The 6,737-nt window shown below is 38.0% G+C and overlaps 1 pseudogene across 1 annotated transcript; it reads right to left on the reverse strand.

Annotated features, from left to right (window-relative positions):
• Positions 1-2,465: 2,465 nt before the first annotated feature.
• On the reverse strand, positions 2,466-5,780 carry LOC309859342 (hypoxanthine-guanine phosphoribosyltransferase pseudogene; annotated as a pseudogene). The gene is made up of 3 exons: positions 5,628-5,780; positions 4,972-5,449; positions 2,466-4,748 (listed from the first exon to the last, which is right to left on the reverse strand). The product of its transcript is annotated as a hypoxanthine-guanine phosphoribosyltransferase pseudogene (transcript).
• Between the last annotated feature and the right edge of the window lie 957 nt (positions 5,781-6,737).

Consider the following 6,737-nt stretch of genomic DNA (forward strand, 5'->3'; position numbering starts at 1 on the left):
ACTCGGCACAGTTCTTGGGAATATTCTCCTTAGATCAAAATTTTTGAGTCACTTCAATTACCTTCTGAAGTAAGAGTCATGGTAGTTACTGCTGAACAGCGCCCTCTCTTCATACTATTCCAGGGGACTCTTGGGAAAAGGCTTGTGGGGAAGTCAAATTAGAGTCCTCCCCAATATTGCAAGGTGTCTTTCTGTTTGTTGGGACCTCCAGAAAATTCCAATGTGAACATGTTTATATGTTCATAGACCTAAACTGAGTGGCTTGAAATAAAGGTCCATAGGAGATGATGTGTCATGATGGGAAAGATATAGGTATGGGATCCAGTCAAATCTGGGATTGAATCCTGTCTCAGCCTCTTGTTACTGTGTGATCCTGGGCAAGCTACTCTTCTTGAGACTCAGTTTCCCAGGACATGAGATAATACACAGTTATCAAGGTAACTATAAAGATTAGTAATAATGTACTAAAGGCACTCGGCACATGGCTAGAACATAAGCTCTCAATAAATGCTATTATGAATAATAAGATCCACTCAGCAATACCCAGTGTATTCAAGGTATAACTGATTATATTTTCACTGATTTCCATTTCTTATAAAAGGATTAAGGTTAAAATAACTTCATTACAATAGTTTATTACCATCAAGTTCACAAAAATGATCCTGTGAATCATCATATCTCGCCCTGTCAATGAATGCTTCTTTGCTTTGATTAAGGAGAAAGAGGGAATAAAAAAGAAAAATGATTTAAATTGGGAATGGAAAATGTTACGCTGTATCTTATATAATTAAAACCAGATAATCTGAGATCATGTCTTTAATTTAGATAGTTTCATAAATTCAATTAGTGGTTACCTGAAGGAATGATAAACAAGTTATCTGAAAAATATACATATTAACTTCCATGAAGTATTTCTATTTAACTATACTAAAACTATGAGCCCTATTTTAATAATAATTTCCATTAGAAAATTATTTTACAGAAATATAGGAGATGTAGTTAAATACAAAAGTCAACCTAGCCTTTTCGACTGACTTAGAAATCGCAATCATTTTTTTCTAAAGTAGGAAATAAATTTACATTCATAATTCCTTTAACTTAAACTGCTTCTGTATTTATAAGACAAAAATACCAAAAACTGCATTTCTAGGAGCTCCCTTCCTACATGGTATTCACTGGTAGCACCAATGTCACTTTAATCATGGCATATCATTCACTGTCCATACTACCTCACATTTAATAAAATATAAGATCAAGATCTCTACTTGGAGATCTTGGAACAATTACAGTCATTCAAATAAATTCTGACCTATATTCACTTTAACCTATATTCAGACCATCTCTGTCTTAAATACATAACAGCAACATCTATAAGAGAGCTATCATCCTTCTTTATTTACAATACAACAGGAAAAAAACAAGGTAATAAAGTTATTTGTGTACCAAGTACAAATCACGTAGTTTCTAAATATGTTACTATCATAGCCAAGAATTTATTTTGTATTTGAGAAACCGCTACATGACATAACCACTAGAAGTCCACATAAGGCTGGCTGCACAAAATCCACTATCAATAAACGTTGCCGGGGTGCCTGGGTGGCTCAGTGGGTTAAAGCTTCTGCCTTCGGCTCAGGTCATGATCTTAGCATCCAGGGATCGAGCCCTCAGCAGGGAGCCTGCTTCCTCCTCTCTCTCTGCCTGCCTCTCTGCCTACTTGTGATCCCTGTCTGTCAAATAAATAAATAAAATCTTTAAAAAAAAATAAAATAAACATTGCCAATTTAATTCACAGTGGGATTTTTTTTCCTTCCTATGGGAATATTCAATTAACTTAATAATACAAGTTAATGGAAATACTTGTATCATAGTTGACTCAGCTGGAATACAGGATGTGAAAAAGCAAGAAGGCAAGTTCTAGTTACGGCTGAGATGGTAACTATAGTTATGTTACTTAATTAGAGAAGTCTTATCTTTGAAAATAGTCAAGAACAAAGCAATTGTGACATAAATTCCTATTTTCTTATTAACAATACAATTTAGAGGAACTTTTATCCTTGAGGATTCTTATGTGGTGATGCTTTGCTGATCGTTTCATCCCAAACCCTGCCTGAAAGCCACAGCAGCAGAAAAGATGGCGAAGGCTAATCTAATGCTAACAGAGCTGGCTCGGTCTGGCTTATAAGTGGGTTGAAGGGAAGTAGTCCAGCTTTTCTAAAAGTCAGTTTGAAGATGGATGCCAAGCTACTTACGTCACAACTTCCTAGTCTTTACCAGGGACTTCCTGTCAAGATGGCGCTGGGTTAAAACCAGTGGCCTTCGAAGTGGGCAATGCAGGGGCAGGAAGAAAAGGACCAGAGCGATTTCCAAAGAGCAGGAGAAAACTTCTCAGGGTGGTAAACAAAATAACTATCTTGATTAAACTGATTTTCATGTGTACACACCTGTCAAAACACCAAGAGGCATATTTAAATAGGTATAGTATACTGCATGTCAATTATATTTCAGTAAGGCTGTTTAAAAGTTATAGTACCAACTGCTGGAGAAGTTGTGGAATGAGGAACTCTCATACACTACCAGTAGCAATGTATTTTAGAAGTCATTTTGGAAAACGTCTCGGCAGTATCACTTAATTTCACCTCTAGGTATATTCTACATAGATGCATACCAAATGCAAACACCAAATGTCCACCACTATATTTTTTGGAATGGCTGTGAAGTGGAAAATTCCAACTATCAATGATAGGATGGGAACATTTTGGTGCAGTTTTAACTATGGAAACCAATGAAAAAAGAATTAAATGCTACTACTAAGTCCAAGAACATGGGTGACTCTCACAACATGATACTTAATAAAATAAGTCAGACACAAATAATACATTCCATATTATTTTATAAAAATAGGCAAAAATAACTTCTGCTACTGTAATTCAAAATCATGGATAACTTTGGACAGTGGTAATGACCAGAAAAGTACACACAGCAATCTTCAGGGCAGCAAGTACATTGTTTTGGATGGTTGTTGCAGAGCTGGGTTCACTTTGTAAAATTAAACTCACCTTTATGCTTAACATTTATATACTTTATTGCATTTCTGTTATACTTGGATTTAAAAATTTAAAAATAACTCTGTACAACAAATATCTATAAGCAAAATTAAAAGACAAGCCCTAATAATGCATATGGCCAAATAATTGTGATCAGATTGCATGAGGAATGCCTACAAATAATATAGATTTTTTAATTCATTTGACAGAGAGAGAGAGATCACAAGTAGGCAGAGAGGCTGGCAGAGAGAAAGGGGGCAGCAGGCTCCCTGCTGAGCAGAGAGCCCAAAGCAGGGCTCGATCCCAGGACCTGAGATCATGACCTGAGGTGAAGTCAGAGGCTTAACCCACTGAGCCACTCAGGCGCCCCCAAATTATAATATTTTAAAAGTACATACTATCCCACCTCCACACCCCATGCCAACCCCATGTTGTTTCACCATGGAGAAACAACAGCAAAGAATATTAAAAGGCACTTTACCTTAAAATTCTATAGTGACTTAAGTCCCAATCCCTGGATAACTTCTCTAGTTATATTCTTTCCTGGATAATGTAATATGGTTTTAAAATGCCATATATTCACACATGACTCCCACATTTTATCTCTCCCCTGAAATTGAGACTTGTGGATCTAACTACCTGCTCGACATCTCCAACTGATGTCTCATAGGCAGTTCAAATGTAGCAAGTCCAAGACTGAACTATAATTTTCCATCAAACTTGTTCCTCCTGCAAGGATCCCCAGTTCAGTCAAAGGCAACTCCTAGTTTTCTAGTTCCAAATCTTTTTTCTTTTAATGTTTTTTGGAATTTATTGATTTGTATTTAAAATGAACTGTTGACACAGATTCCCTGGAAATCATCTGACTAAACCCGAGAAAACAGTTAATTCTACTAAGACAGTAAAATAATTCCAAGACATATGGTTTACCCAACAGAACAATACTGTAGATGCTGTCTCTGATACAAAAACTCACTGCTCCTTACTCTTCTAAACACACAGTGGTATAGAGTTAACAATATTCAATCACTTCTGTTCTTTCTTGAATATATAAAATAAAAATACCAATTAAAAAACTAATATATCTTCTCTTTAAATGTTTCTTACAGATACAATTTCAATATTTTCATTCAACAGTGGTGTGTTTTAAGAGATTATTATTCATTCACAAGTCAAACAATACTCCACACAAAGAGGAACAGTCTATAGGCTCATACTGTGAATAAAGACTTCAGGAATGCAGCAACGGATCTTTCTAAATTACAAAGTGGATAAAATTCTGAGAGGATACATGCAATAAAGCTCTACTAAGCAGATGGCCACAGACCTGGAACATTCTACTGATAACTTCAATGGGACTCCAGATGCTTCCAAACTCAACATGAACTCTCATCTTAGGCTTTGTACTTTCCTTTTCCAGTTTCACTAATGACACAAACATGATTCAAATCCCTGAAGAAGTCATTATAGTCAAGGGCATATCCTACAATAAACTTGTCTGGATTTCAAATCTAACAAAGTCTGATTTATAACTAAAACATCAAGGGGTCCTTTTCACCAGCAAGCTTCCGACCTCGATGATCTTTGGATTATGCTCCTTGACCAATGAAAGCAAGGTTTGCATTGTTTTGCCAGTGTCAGTTTATCCTCAATAATCAAGACATTCTTTCCAGTCAAAGTTGAGAGAGCAGGATGCCTGGGTGGCTCAGTCAGTTAACCACTGCCTTTGGCTCAGGTCATGATCCCAGGATCCTGGGATCAAGTCCTGTGTTGGGTTCCTTGCTCAGCCAGGAGCCTGTTTCTCTCTCTGCCTCTGCCAGCCACTCTACTGGCTTGTTTTTTATCTCTCTCTCTCTTCCTTTCTCTAACAAATAAATAAATAAAATCTTAAAAAGAAAAAAGTTGAGAGATCATCTCCATCATTTACTTTGATGTGCCCTGTTGACCGGTCATTACAATAGCTCTTCAGTCTGATGAAATCTACAGTAATAGGAATGGATCCATCACAATTTCTGTTCAGTGCTTTGATACCACCCTGCAGGTCAGCAAAGAATTTATAGCCTCCCTCGAGCAGACAGAGGTCTACGATGTGACGGTCTACGATGAAGACAGATGTCTTCATCACATCTTGACTAAGCTGCTCGGTCCTGTCCATAATTCCATGAGGAATAAACACCTTTTCCAAATCCTCAGCATAATGATTGAGGTATACAGAATAAGTCTAGGTGATCACCTGGTTTATCATCACTCATCATGATGCTGGGGTTGCCACTGTGCAGCCCAGTGGGCGTATGGGTTAACCGCAGCCTGGAAAGGAGGAAGCCGGGGGCGTAGCAGAGGAGGCGGAGGCTCCACAGAAGGTGGCAACAAGTGGGAAAGCTGAGCGATGTGCTCGCTGTTGCTCTCTAGGCCGTTGCTGGAGCAGAGGCCTCTACTTCCCAATCCTGTAGTCATTTATAGCTCCTATCTTTTTCCATACCCCACATCAAATCCTTCAGCAAATCCTATCAGCTCGCTCTTCAAAATCTGTCCAGAATCTGACCACTTCTCATCATTTCTACAGCTATCACAATTCTGTCTTACCTGGATTAGTACAATTTCCACATAACATAGCACCCGGCTGCTCAAAGCATTCGCTCCAGTCCTCCAGCGACTTTTCATTCCACTCAGTTTAAAAGCAGCATTCGTAGCTGTCTTCAAGCCCTCCACCCCACCCCACCCGACCCCTGCCCCCATCCCTAACATCTTCTGACTCAGTCTTCTACTATTTTGCCCTTGACCACTGCACTCCAGCCACACTGGCCTTCTTGGGAGGCTTCAAATCATCTAGGCACACTCCTGTCACAGGTCCTTTTTACTAACAATTATACATGCCTAGAATACTTCTCTCTCAGGCAGCCATATTATGACTTACGACTTGTGCCTTTATGGGCACTTTGTTCAAATGTCCCATTATTGCTGTGCCTTTCTCTCACCACCCAATCTAAAACAGTGCCACTTCCCCATCCCCATCCACAACACCCCTAGCCCTCTGTCATCCTTCTCTGCTTTATCTTTCTCCCAGGCACTCATCACCACTTTACTTACTTCTTATATATTTTACTTTTTTACTGCAGATCTCCAAAGAGGATTAAGCTTCATGAGAAAAAGAATTTGTCATGTCCACCACTATATGCTTAATACTACTCTAGAACAGTGCTTGACATATATTGTAGGCATTCATTAAGAAACACTAATATGCAATAAACAGATTAAAAATGCTCAAACTTACTAGTAATCAACAAAATACAAATTAAACAAAAATGAGATGCTATTTCATCTGCAAGCATTATTAATTTTTGGCAAGGATGTGGAGACCAATGCCAGTTCACAGCCATACAAACACTATGGAAAGCCCTCAGGCAATATCAAGAACAGGTACACGGGGTCATCATAAGGTTCAGCAATCTCACTAGTGCATGCCAAATTTCCTACTGTATGCCAAAAAAATTTACAAGGCACTCAAGGTCACATAATTTGTAGAAGTAAGAAATCTGAATAATTCAAACGTCTATCAGTAGAGGAACAGAAAGTAAAATAGGTAATAGTCATCTGATAAAAACCATTCATCAGCTGAAATAATGAAACAAATCTCCCACGTTTTAACATAGATCTAGAACGCAATATGTACAGTGTAAAAATAAATTTGGATGT

This window comes from Mustela nivalis (assembly GCF_964662115.1).
Source record: "Mustela nivalis genome assembly, chromosome: 2".
Lineage (NCBI taxonomy): Eukaryota > Metazoa > Chordata > Mammalia > Carnivora > Mustelidae > Mustela > Mustela nivalis.